The sequence below is a fragment of the Anolis carolinensis genome, chromosome 4, assembly GCF_035594765.1.
Source record: "Anolis carolinensis isolate JA03-04 chromosome 4, rAnoCar3.1.pri, whole genome shotgun sequence".
NCBI classification, from domain to species: Eukaryota; Metazoa; Chordata; class Lepidosauria; order Squamata; family Dactyloidae; genus Anolis; species Anolis carolinensis.
In genome coordinates this window covers 85459384-85474125 of record NC_085844.1, presented here as the reverse complement: position 1 = coordinate 85474125, position 14742 = coordinate 85459384, and positions in this window count along the sequence as shown.

Genomic DNA, 14742 nt, shown 5'->3' with positions numbered 1-14742 from the left:
AAGACCGAATAAAATGATTACCGAAATTTTTTTCCATCGATTTTTTCCCATACCATAAATATGCATGCCACCCTGCCCTTAAGTCTATTCCTTCTAATGTTATGATTCTAGTATTACTTAGTGTACACCAATCTTTCACCCACATGAGGCCACAAGCATCATGGTAAAGTTGCAGGTCGGGGAGGCCTAGTCCGCCTCTTTTCTTATCGTCTATCATGTAAATTCTTTTAATTCTTGATTTTTTACCCATCCATATAAAATTGTTAAGATCCTTGTTCCAGTTTTTAAATTTCTGTGTGTTTCTAATGATAGGGATATTTTGAAATATGAATAATAACTTGGGCAGGATAGTCATTTTTATTACCGAAATTCTACCTAATAATGATAATTTTGCATATCTCCATCTTTCTAGGTCCTTCTTTATTTCTTTCCATTTTTGGTCGTAGTTATTCTCTAATAATTGGGAGTTTCTCGCCGTTATGTTTATACCTAGGTATTTTATTTTTCCCCTGATCTGTATCCCCGAAATTTTTTTTAGTTCTTCTTGTCTTATTTTAGTCAGATTCTTTGGTAGTATCATGGTCTTTTCCGTGTTTATTTTTAAACCCGAGACTTCCCCATATTCTTTTATTTTAGTTAGCCAGTATTGTACTGTTTTTATGGGGTCGTCTATTATACATATAAGATCATCAGCAAAGGCCCTGACTTTATAATTGTGTTTTCTTATTTTTGCTCCTATCAATTTGGGATTGTCTCTGATACTTTTTAAGAGAATTTCTAGTGAAAAGATGAATAGTAGCGGGGACAGCGGGCATCCTTGTCTGGTTCCTTTACATATTTCGAATTTTTGCGATTCCCCTGAATTTATTTTAATTTTTGCCTCTTGTTTATCATAAATTTGATTAATCGCATTTATAAACTTATAACCCATGTCCAATTCCCTTATTAATAATTTGAAGAAATCCCAGTTTAGGTTATCAAATGCTTTTTCCATATCGATAGCGAGTAAGGCCAATTCATCTTTCTTTGTAAATTCATAAAATTCAATTATATTTATTATTTCTCTTACATTGTCCTTCATTTGTCTTTTTGGTAGGAAGCCCGTTTGCTCCTCTCCTATCCAATCTTTCAGGAATTCTTTCAATCTTTCCGCTAGTATCGTTGTAAAAATTTTATAATCTGAATTTAATAGGGATATTGGCCTATAATTTTTGACATTTTTAAGGTCCTGTCCTTCTTTTGGAATCATAGTTATTGTTGCATTACGCCATGAATCTGGAATTTTTTGATTTTCTAGAATTTTGTTCATAATTTTTTTAAGATAAGGTATTGTTTCTTCCGCAAAAACTTTGTAGTACATGCCGCTTAGGCCATCAGGCCCAGGAGCCTTATTTCCATCCATCTTATCAATGGCTCTCTTAATTTCTTTATCTGTTATTTCTTTATTTAATATCTCTCTCTGTTTTTCTGATAGTTTTTCCAATTTTTGGTTACTAATGAATTGGGATATTTTGTCTAATTCAACCTGATCTTTTGAGTATAATTTGCTATAGAATTTCTTAAATTGGGCCATTATCCCTTGTTCTGTCGTGTAATTAGTTCCTTCTGAAGTGATTTCTGTAATGCTATGGGCCTGCTTTTTCTTCCTAATTTTCCAGGATAGCCATTTCCCTGGCTTATTTGCATTCTGAAATTGTTATTGTTTTATGAATTTTAGTTTTTTCGCTGTTTCTTCTAATTCCATATGGATTTTTTGTTCTCTCAAACATTCCAGTTCTTGTTTAACTTTTTTATTGTTTGGTTCTGATTTTAATTCTTTTTCGTTTAAGGTAATTTCTTCATTTATTTTGATTAAAATTCTATTTTTCTCTTTGTTTTTTCGGGCACTTTGCTGGATGAAATGGCCACGCATGACTGCTTTACTTGCATCCCAAATTGTTTGTATTGCTGTTTCCTCTATATCGTTTATTTGAAAATATTCCCTCAGAATTTTTTTATTATTTTGGATATCCTCTTCGGATTTTATTAAGTTTTCATTTAATCTCCAATTTAAATCTCTTTGGGTTTTATTTAATATAAATTCCAATGGGCAATGATCCGAAATGTACCTGGGAGATATTTCAATTTTGGTCACTTTTGGGATCAGTGAAGGGGTCATCCATGCCATGTCGATTCTTGACCATGAGTTATGCCTATTTGAGAAATATGTAAAATCTCTTTCTCCCCTATGATGTGTTCTCCAGGCATCTCTGAGCTCCCAATCTTGTAAGGTTTTAATAAAATTTACGGGTAGTTTGCCCGAGTTTAAATTCTTTTTTCCCTTAGTACTGTTTCCTTTCTTATCCCAATCCGGGTCCAGAACTCCGTTAAAATCACCTATAATCATTAATTCATCAAATTCCTGTTCCGCAATTTTACCTTTTAGTTTTTCTAAAAAGGTTGTTTTTGGTCCATTCGGAGTATAGATGTTGCAAGTTAATATAATCTGATTTCCCACCCTTATTTTTGCTCCCACCATTCTTCCCTCATCATCCTTAAATGCTAATTCTGGGTTTAATTTTGGGTTTATGTACAAGACCACCCCTTTTTTTTTCCCGAGGCCGATGAAATGAATTCTTTCCCTAATTTTCCTTGGATTAGGTGTGAGGTATGTTTATGACAAATGTGTGTTTCTTGCAGAGCTATTAAATCAAGTCTCAACTTTTGCAGGTGATTAAATAAACTATTTCTTTTATTGGGTGCGTTCAAACCGTTAATATTGTTGGAATAACATTTTATTTGCATTTTTCTTTTTTTTCTTTTTTTTTTATAAATTAGTTCTGGTTTTGAGAGGGTCCTCTTTCTTCTTCCTCTTCCTCTTCTAGATTTATTAGGTTTGGCGTTTGTGATGTGGTTACTTGATGGACTTTTTCGGGGGATATAGTTCTAGCTCTCTTTCTCTCTCTCTCGAGGTCTAGTACCGGTGGGTTTGGTCCGATCTCCTTCTTCATTAAGTTCTTATAAAATTCCTTTGCCTTCTCTTCCGATGTTAGCCATATTCTTTCGTTATTATAGGTTGCCATGATTCCTTCCTTCCGTTCCCACCGAAAGCGGATGTGGCGTCTTTTTAGTTCTTTTGTCAGGAACATATATTTTTTACGTTTTTGCATCGTACTGGCAGGGTGTTCTTTGAGTATTGTTACTTTTTGACCTTTGTAACGAATAGTATTTTTCTTACTTGTCCTCAGTACTTCTTCTCTTATTTTCTTTTTTTCGAATTGTACTACCACATCTCTTGCTACTTTATGTTTTTTGGAGTAATTTGTAGTGATTCTGTAGACTCTTTCGATACTATCTTCCATCTCGTCGTCCTGTACTTGTAAGAGATCAGCCAGGATTTGAGTTGTAATTTGTTTCAAGTTTTCTTTAGGTTCTTCTATAATGTTTCTTATTCGTACTTGAAATTCTAGCTCTTTCATTTCCAATTTCTCTTGTCTTTCTTCTAGTCTGATGTTCTTTGCTTCTAGTTTGTCCAATCTTGCTTGAAGTTTGTCTTGATTCTTCTCCATCTTCTGCTTGTCTTCTTTGACTTCCTTCATCTCTCTTTGTAAATCTTTTATTTCTTTCTTCACCTCTATAAATTCTTCTGATAGTTCTTTTCTCATGTCTATCATCTGCTCCTGTAGGTTTTTTTGACTTTCTGTGATTTTCTGAAGTTCTCTCATCACATCTTTTAAATTGATCTCATCCGAAAATGATCCTTTTCTCCCAGTAGCTTTTTTTTCTTCTATCTTCAATTTTTGCGTTGACATCTTCTTTGGTTATGCTATTGTAAAGATTTGAGGTTATACAGTATTATGTCAATAGTCTTATCAACTACTGCACTCGAGGCTGATTCTGTTATCTCGTAGATTTCTATATAGTCACTTAGATTATGCTCCTTAAACTTAATTTGATGAGTCAACTCTTTTTTTTTTGAATTATAAAATGTTATTGAGATTAATTAATTTATACAAAATTAATTTATACAAAAGTGGAAATCAATAGTGAAATTGATAAGAATTAATTTTTGATTAATGTTTGTCGTAGATATGAAATGTATTTTTCTCGATATAAATAAATGAGTATAAACGCTTTGGTTTAAGGTATGTTTCCTCTTTTTGACCTTCAAGCGCCCCTCCTTTTTTTTTTATTTGGGGTTAATCTTAACCTGGCACCTTATCTAGAACTCTCTAATATCCAGTGTCCCTCTCTTGTACCCAACCATACTAGAAGAGTAAACACTGTTTTCTTAGCTTCAGAGAAAGCCTAAAGAATTGATTAAATACACCTTCTGCCCCGACGCTCTGTCTTAGGTTTCTATCCAGTCTATGTATTCTTTATTACCTCGTACTTAACTTAATAATTTATTCTTTCCTCTTTCTCCCCTCCCTTCTTCTTATGGTCCTCCTATCCTTATCCTGCCCTCCCACAGCTTTAACCAATCTAATCTTTCCTTGTCTCACCCACAAGTTCGTATACTTCTCCTCTTTGTCTGAAGTCCCTCTTCAGTAGTTCTCCTCTTACAGTCCGCTTTCGTCCTCTCGCCTCCTCCAATCCCTTCTCCCGTCTGCTTCTCGTCCTCGTCTGTTCTCACCTCGGGAGCTTCGCACCACCTCCTCGTCTCCGCGTCTCCGCGTCTGCTTCTCGTCCTCGCTCCTCTCGCCTCGCACTCACACCGCACGCCGTCTCCCGTCTCCCGTCTCGTCTCTCCTTCCCGTCTACTTCTCGTCCTCGCTACTCCTCGTTACTCCTCTCCTGTCTCCAAGCCCAAGCCCAAAGCCCAAAGTCCAAAGGCTCACTCTTTTTTCCCCTTCTCAGTCCGCCACGCACTTGTGGCCGTCGTAGCTGAGGTTGCCTTCTTGATTTCTCTTTAGTTTGACTTCCGCTTGCGCGCTTCCGTGTTCTCTCTCTCTCTCTTATCTGGGTCTGCTGGCCTTCAATGACGTCGAACTCAATAGACTAAACAATAACCACTCAAGGGCTTTTTTTTTTCCCCTCTTCTCTTCCGGATTTAGCCTTAACCCTTTCAGTGGAGCTCAAGACCTGGGTTTTCTCGCAGCAAATCAACAGCAATTTTCCCTCAATAAAGGTTAGTCTCCATTGACTTGACCCTTTATTCCTCGTATTTCTTCCGTTATCCCCCTAGGTTTTAGGTTTTAGATCTGGTGGGTTACCTTAAACGTTGTCCTCTCTGTTCTCATCTCCCTTCTTCGTCCTTTCTTTGTTTCAAGCCGACTCCCATTTCTGGTATCTGTGGGTCGATCCGCTCTTAAACCACCTTTTTTTTGAATCTTATTGTGTTTCTTTCTCGATCTTGGAAGTATAGCACGGCTTCTGTTTGGGCCTTCTGCCCTTCCGTCTCTCCCGACCCACTACCCTGCTCCGATTCAGATCCTTCAGCTGGCCTCCTTGAGGGAGACCAGCCCTGGGATCCAAAAAAGGGAGCTTTGTGGGTTTGCTGTCTCCTGGAGCTCGATCCGTCCAGGAGAGTGGGCGAAAAAACTGCCCTACCCGGTCAATGAAGAGAACGGTGATCGCGAGCTCCGCGATCACTCACCCAGTCGCCATGATGCCATACCCGGAGGTCCCTATATATACAATGATATTGTTTCACAGTGATTCATACTCCACTCTACTAGTAATATAGATGGTACTACTGACGTATAACTATTTATGGAATATTGGAACTGAGACACACTTTATTTACTTCCTTATTTTCTCTCCTGAATAGCTTTAAAATGAAATCTACTTCCTGGGGCTTCATAAAATGCTGGCTGCAACACTGGAGTAGACACTTTGACTTGTACATCTCCTTCTTGACATAAACATTCCATGCAAGGAGTCCCCATGTTATTTTGCATCCCATGCTTAGTTTGCATGTATTTATTTATTTATTTACAGTATTTATATTCCGCCCTTCTCACCTGGAAGGGGACTCAGGGCGGATCACATTATATACATATAGGGCAAACATTCAATGCACATAGAACCGAGACAGAGACAGATGCAGAGGCAATTTAACCTTCTCCTGAGGGGATGTTCGATTCTGGCCACAGGGGGGAGCAGCTGCTTCATCATCTACTCTGACCGCACTTCCTCCTTCCAACGTCGTAAATTAGTTAAATTTGCATCCCTACTTTATAAGTGGTACCTTATTTCCTACTTGATAGATGCAACTACCTTTCGGGTTGCTAGGTTAGCAATGAGCAGGGGCTATTTTTATTTTTTAATTGACAGGTGCTCACCCCGCCATGGGCTGGCCTCGAACTCATGACCTCATGGTCAGAGTGATTTATTACAGCAGGCTGCTCACCAGCCTGTGCCACAGCCCGGCCCCTTTTATAGCATCCAATCACCCCTTTACAGACCTCCCACCTCTAGATGAGGAATAAACTGTTGTGAATGGACATTTTAAAGACAGAATCATAGAATCATATAATAGTAGAGTTGGAAGAAACCTCATGGGCCATCCAGTCCAACCCCCTGCGAAGAAGCAGGAAATTCATATGTGCATCACCCATGACACACATAAGCACAGCCTTTTATCAATTTCTCTCTATCCATCATATAAACAAATTTCTTATGTTGTGACACAGTTTTGGAGAAGGGAGGGGGGATATCCCTATAAAATCTCCATGCATCACTCATGATTTACAAAAGAGCTAAATTCAGTGGCATGTGCCAGTATAGCCCAGGTCATCCACAAAGCCCGCTGACTTCCATCAAATGACACTGGTGGGGCTCTGTGGGTGAAGGAGGATGGAGCTGGCGCATGCTACCACTGTGGCAACATGAGAGGCTTCCCTGTGTTGCTATAGGAATCCATAGGGGGAAGCCATGTGATTGATGCTTCCACCATAGGATCACCCTATGGCCAGGCAATGCAGGGCATGGTGCACTGGGTTTCTCTCCCCCCTACCCCGGTTGATGATGTGGATTGACTCTGGCAGCTGTGTGACAAAGTTGTTAGATGCAGAGCCCTTAGAAGCCCCTAGTCTCAGTAAGGAGTGATTTCTAAACCCTTTACAGCCTGGAAAGATGGTGATGGAGGGGACAATGACACTGCCACTTCTCCTCTGTGGGCTGCATGACCCAGTGGAGGCAGGATCACTGTGGAGACTGCTGCTAAGATCACAGATAACCATTTCAGGAGCAGTCTCCACAAGGCCCAGACCACCAAACAGGCAGACCTCATTGAAAGGTCTGGATCTTTGGAGATTTTTTTAACTACCATGTTTCCCCAAAAATAAGACAGTGTCTTATATTAATTTTTGCTTCCAAAGACACACTAGGTCTTATTTTCAGTGGATCACTTATTTTTCCATGAAGAAGAATTCACATTTATTATATACTGTACAGTAGTTGTCATCACAAACCAGCATAACCAGACAAACTGTGAATCCTATCAAGAATTTCTTGTTATTACCATTATTTCCATGTACAACAATCTATGGTACGTACCAATCCTGCATGCTCTGATGTTCTGTTTGGCAGGCATGCTTCCAAACACAAACTTTGCTAGGTCTTATTTTCAGGGGAGGCCTTATATTTAGAAATTCAGCAAAACCTCTACTGGGTCTTATTTTCAGGGGATGTCTTATTTTCAGGGGATGTCTTATTTTCAGGGAAACAGGGTTGGAATAAACTTGGATTACCAAGTTTATTCTGAGTTAATGTTCATTATCATGAGGTGTAGTTAGGACACTTCATGATAATGTGCCCCCTACACCCCATTGTAGCTCAGTGGCCCTAGTGGCTGTTTTAGACATTTACACAAGTTGACAAGTGACTTGAAGGCATTCACACATACGGGAGAAGGAAGAAGAAGAAATCAAATAACAGAAAACAGCATTTTCTTATCACCTGTACAGAAGGTAAGTCTGGGTTTTTGGTAAAGTGATAAAGTGTCTCCATTAATTTTTACGAACTTGGGAAAGATTGTAACAGATCAACTGCAGGACTGGAGTAGATTTTCTCTTGATCCAGTAGGTAACTATGGAATGCCACAGCTTGGATTCTGCACATCCACAAACCTTTTTCGATCATGCCCATTCAACTCTCAATTTTATCAGTTTTCACACCCGAAGTCCAACTTTGAACGAGTACCAGAACTACCCACAATGACAAATAGTGTATGTATAATTTTTTAATTTTTTTTCGTGTCAGGAGTTGCTTCTGAAGTGAGAGAATTGGCTGTCTGCAAGGACGTTGCCCAGGGAATGCCCGGATGTTTTTGATGTTTTACCATCCTTGTGGGAGGCTTCTCTCATGTCCCCGCATGGAGCTGGAGCTGATAGAGGGAGCTCATCTGCGCTCTGCCAGGGTGGGATTCAAACCTTGCACCCTTCAGGTCAGCAACCCAACCTTCAAGTCACGAGGCTTTTATCCCCTAGGCCACTGGAGGCTCCTGTATGTATAATGAATCTCCATCTTTGAACTTGGTCTTCTTTCTGCTTTGAGAGAAACTTAGCAATCCTATGGTGACTGAATATCCACAAACATGTATAGGAATTGTACCTTCAGTTATCATAAGTAAATTAATAATGGCACAATATTATGCAAGATTACTCCTAAGTGCTCTCCTGCTGACAGGACATTCAGAGTTGGTCCACAAGAGGTAAGAAATAATTGCTATCTACCATCTATCTATCATCTATATCTAGTATCTAGCTATCTGGAGCACCCATTGGTGCAATAGGTGCCACCCTTGTGCTGGCAGGACTGCCAACTGACAGGCCGATGGTTCAAATCTGGGGAGAGCGGGTGAGCTCTCTCTATCAGCTCCAGCTCCCCATGCAGGAACATGTGAAGAGCCTCCCACAAGGATGGTAAAATATCAAACATCTGGGCATCTCCTGGGCATGGTTCTTGCAGACGGCCAATTCTCTCATACCAGAAGTGACTTGCAGTTTCTCAAGTCACTCCTGATATCTAGCTATCTTTCTAGCTATCTAGGAAAAAAAATCTAGCTATCTTTCATCTGTCTCCCTCTCTCCCTCCATTTTAAATTGTTCTGCATTGTAATAGAAAACTGATGTATAACATATATGAAAAGGATGAAAAAACATAAAGTATAATATTCACTACAGTAGAGGCTGACTTATCCAACACTCGCTTATCCAACGTTCTGGATTATCCAATGCATTTTTGTAGTCAATATTTTCAGTACATCGTGATATTTTGGTGCTAAATTCGTAAATACAGTAATTACTGTGTATTGAACTACTTTTTCTGTCAAATTTGTTGTATAACATGATGTTTTGGTGCTTAATTTGTAAAATCATAACTTAATTTGATGTTTAATAGGCCTTTCCTTAATCCCTCTTTATTATCCAAGATATTTGCTTATCCAAGCTTCTGCCAGCCCATTTAGCTTGGATAAGTGAGACTCTACTGTATATGTAATATTTGTGACAAATTCAAACTACATATGAAAATGTAAAAACTTCCGTTAAATATACAGTTGTAACAAAACCAAAAAGCAACATTCTAAAATGTAGCAGGCAGAAGTACCCACTGAAACATTAAAGCCTACTAAAAGAGAAAAAAGTAAACAAAAAGGAAGCCTAATAGAATCCCATGAGGAGGAGATAGTTGGCAGTAGGCTTTTGTAGAATTTGTATAGAATTGCTCTCCGTTTCTGTTTGTTTTATTTCTAAGCCCCCCGCCCTTTTTTTTTTGGTTTTGAGCACCTTTCAAAAAAGGGCTTAAGATACTACTATTTCTGTGATGCTTTCCCCACAGCCTGCAGAAGAGAAATGAGTTTAAAGACAGGGTTTAAGATATCACTATTCCTGTGATGCTTTCCTCTCTGTCTGCAGAAGAAAAGTGGGTTTAAAAACAGGGCTTAAGATACCAGTTCTCCTGTGATGCTTTCCCTTTGGTCTGCAGAGAAGACGAGCAGCTGTGGGCAAGGCGAGGCAGGCAACAGGCGAAGCGGATTACATTCTTCTCCTCCATTTGGCCCCACAGGTTGGGCTCAGAAGGAAATAGTGGGCCACATGAAGAACGCCACGTGGTCTGAAAAGCAGAAGAGGAAATGGTACCTGTTTCTGCTTGCTTTCATGTCAAGCTTATTTTCATTCTGGGGGAGGGGTTCCCATTTTGAGCTCCCACCCGAAACAAAAGGAATGAAAGAGCAGATGAAGTGGGAGAAACGGGTACAATGCACACCTTTAGTTGGCAGCCAGTCTATTCGCCAAAGGTGTTCAAGCTTTCTTCTTTAACAAGAGATCATAGAATCATCGAATAGTAGAAGAGACCTCATGGGCCATCCAGTCCAATCCCCTGCCAAGAAGCAGGAAAGCACATTCAAAGCACCCCCGACAGATGGCCATCCAGCCTCTGCTTAAAAGCCTCCAAAGAAGGAGCCTCCACCACAGTCCGGGGGAGAGAGTTCAACTGCCGAACAGCCCTCACAGTGAGGAAATTCTTCCTGATGTTCAGGTGGAATCTCCTTTCCTGTAGTTTGAAGCCATTGTTCCGCGTCCTAGTCTGCAGGGCAGCAGAAAACAAGCTTTCTCCCTCCTCCCTATGACTTCCCTTCATGTATTTGTACATGCCCCGGTGGCAAAGTGTATTAAAGCACTGAGCTGCTGAACTTGCTGACTGAAAGGTCCCAGGTTCAAATCCCGGGAGCGGAGTGAGCGCCCGCTGTTGCTCCAGCTTCTGCTAACCTAGCAGCTCAAAAACATGCCAATGTGAGTAGATCAATAGGTACCACTCCGGCGGGAAGGTAATGGTGCTCCATGCAGTCATGCCAGCCACATGACCTTGGAGGTGTCTACAGACAACACTGGCTCTTCGGCTTAGAAATAGAGATGAGCACCAACCCCCAGAGTCAGACATGACTGGACTTAACGTCAGGGGAAACCTTTACCTTACTATCATATCTCCTTGCAGCCTTCTCTTCTGCAGGCTAAACATGCCTAGTTCTTTAAGCCGCTCCTCATAGGGCTTGTTCCCCAGACCCTTGATCATTTTAGTTGCCCTCCTCTGGACGCTTTCCAGCTTGTCAACATCTCTCTTCAACTGCGGTGCCGAGATGTCTTGGATCTTTTCAGGTTCTACTTCTTTTGTTCCTTCCGGGTATTTGGAGAGACAAGGAGAGAGAGAGAACACACAAGAGAGAGAAATCTGAAGTATTCAGAAGTGTTATTGAAAGATTTTTGTTGAGAAGTGAACACTCTCATTAAGCCTTCTTAATCTTTCCCATCCAATTATTAGGCAACAGTCTATAAACACCTCTACAGTTAATAAAGTTGTTTTTGCTGCTAATTCATGTGAGATGCTTACATAACTGATTAAGATGATGATGGCAAAAATTCATAGCTGTCTTTCTATTACAAAGCATTTTGTTTTGAAACTATGAGTGGAATCCTGTAGTAGACTAATGTATGAATCAGTTATAATAATGCAGTTGTGTAATGCTGTTATCCACTAGAGGGCTATTGTTACATTACAAGTTGCGTATCCCTTATCCAAAATGAATGGGACCAGAAGTACTTTTTGGAATATGCCTACATAATGTGATATTTTGGAAATGGGATCCAAGTCTAAACACAACATTTATTTGCATTTTATGTACAACTTATATTGGGAGTAATTCAAATTTAGATTTGGAAGTAATTCAATCTGTGCTATGAAGCAGAGTCAGCAAAGTAACAAATACACATTCCACATTGACATACAATGGATACTGGTGTATATTTCACACTGGAAGTTCAACTATGATGTGCATCAAACACTAATATGCATTAGCTACCATGTGTATCACTCACAGATGCTCATCTGTTCCAATGTGCCTCAGGTCCTCCTGTTGGTGTTCCAACATGCATCTTCATAATAAACTAATAGGGTTTCTTAGCACCTCTATTGCTTAGCTAAGTATGTGTAAAGTTGTATTAAGTAAAATGTGATATAGGATTCTGATATTCTTTTGTCTGGATATCCTGCTAAATCACAGCTTCAACAGTTCTCTTTAAAAACTTCCTTTTCAGTTAACTAGTTATTTGTTGTAAAAGAATAAGCATATGATGGCATTGAGAAACATTTTTTTTTCAGTGCGGGGAAGCAATAATCACATATATTCAAATATGGTTGGATCTGTGGGCTCGGATTTAAGTTTTCTCATAATAGTACTGGCCAGACATTCTTGTGAACCTGTGTACAATTAAATATGTACATAATTCTCATTAGGAGAGACACTACAAAGCCCCCATTAGGTCACAAAAAGCTTCCAATCAGCTTTGTAGTCACCTTGAGCTTAATGTAGTTGCAGCACCTTCCCCAGAATTGGACTGAAGAGTGTATAAAAGTCATATTTATTTCCAAGGGCTTAGGGATGTTGCGAGGTGGGGATTGTATTACACCCATGTCTTTGTCGCCAAAGTTATGTCTATGTACATAAAAGTTCACATCTTTTGAATGAAATGCTTAACCAGGAATTATCTTGCATCACATGTAAGATAGAATGAGTAGGAGAATCATGTGAGCCTTCTTGAATCTATTGTAGAAAAGATGAGAATGAAAGAAAGATACAAAGATCTCAAAAGAACACCCAATTATACATATTAGAAAACAACAATGTATTAAGATAGTATATGTGCATGTGTTTATATTATGATTATGATTACTATCATCGTCATCATCATCATCATCTCATCTCATATTTTCCCCAAAACTCACTCAAACAAAAATTAAATATAATTAAAAGCACTTCCAAAGTCACAGGTGAAAATATAGAAAACATTTTTTCTTAAAATACATTCTGAGTTTGTCTGGAAATGGATCAGCAGTCAGTAAACAAGGAAGTTGCATGCTGCCTCCAGCCAGCTTTGATCAGTCTTCAGCTGTCTGGACCAACTGAATTCTCTCAACATGTTTTTCAAAGGTAAAATATGATATAGTAACTTAAACAGTGAAAACATGTGTTACTGTGGTCAAATCAGACATCTCCAGCAATAGGAAGGCTAATATACTAGTATTGTCTTTGTAAATGCACATCTGCACAAAATAGAAACTTAAATTATGCACGAATCCAGAACTCCAATCAAACTGCAAACTCAAATCTTTGGAGAAAATGCAATGCCATTCAATTCAGACCAGACCCCTATTCGCCAATGTGTTTTACAATTGCCTAGGAACATTTCTATGTCTTGTTTGGATTAAGCTTTAATTTGTTGACCATAAAATGGTCTGTTACTGATGAGAGACAGTGGTTTAGAACAAAAGCAACTTTCATGGAATTAGGTGGAAAGGAGAAATAAAGCTGGATGTGACATTGGGCCAAAAATTCTGGATAGTCTCTCCTAACACTGGGAGGTAAAAATAGATCTCTAGGATATTTTCATAGGCTGGTGGACAAGATAATAGAATCATAGAATCATAGAGTTGGAAGAGACCTTGTGGACCATCCAGTCCAACCCCCTGACAAGAAGCAGGAAAACCGTATTCAAAGTACCTCTGACAGATGGCCATCCAGCCTCTGCTTAAAAACATCCTAAGAAGGAGCTTTCACCACACTCCAGATTCCCCAACATCATCTTCTGAGCTCTCCCCTCTAGAAAAGAAGGTAGCTACATGTGATACAGTACTCTATGTCCCATCCTAGCAAGATTACCCAGAATGGTAACATGATGGATGTTATCTTCAGAGAAATGTAGGCAAAATCCTCAGGGAGATGTAGCCCAATCAACAGGAAAACACCCTTCATATCAAATTCCTAGAGTAGTGAAGAACATATTGTAACAATTTAAATACCAAATGTTGTGCAAATTTTTCACAGATTATATTTTGTTCATTGTTTATTCATTCATTCATTTCTGACTCTTCATGACCTCATGGACCAGTCCATGTCAGAACTCCCTGTTGGCCGTTGCCACCCACAGCTCTATTAAGGTCAAGTCAACAGATGGCATAAAGTGATCTAAAATCAATGTATTGTTGAAGTTTTTCGTGGTTGGAATCACTGGAGTGTTGTGTGGTTTCTGGGCTGTATGGCTATGTTTTAGAAGCAATTTATTCTGATCTTTTGCCTGTATCTGTGACTGGCAGATCTTCTAAAGATGCCAGCCACAGATGCAAGTGAAATGTCATGAAATGCTGCTGTTCTAACAGCCCAGCCGTACAGCCTGGAAACCACACAACACTCCTGATCTATAATCATTTTCGTGGGCCATTCAAAACACAAATTTTAGACTAGCTTATAAATAGCACAGAATTTGAAATATAAAGACAAACTTTATTGAGACAGCTGGAAATCCAGGTGATAAACTATACCCCTTTAAGTTTTTTAATGTATTTCTCATGCGTATTAGATGTCTGCTGTAATTCTCCTTCCCTCCCTCTCTGTATCCAGAGACAGAGGAAAAAAAAGCAAGAAAAAACTTTCAGTGGAGTAAACAAAATGTGACATAGTGACATGGAGGTAGGAAAAATTGAAATCATGTGTCTGAATCATATTGCAAGTCCTTATTTATTTATTTATTTATTTATTTATTTACAGTATTTATATTCCGCCCTTCTCACCCCGAAGGGGACTCAGGGCAGATCACATCACACATATAAGGCAAACATTCAATGCCTTAACATAGAACAAAGACAAAGACAAACGCAGCTCCGAGCTGGCCTCGAACTCATGACCTCTTGGTCAGAGTGATTTGTTGCAGCTGACTGCTTTATCAGGCTGCGCCACAGCCCAGGCCTTAATAAAAACAAATT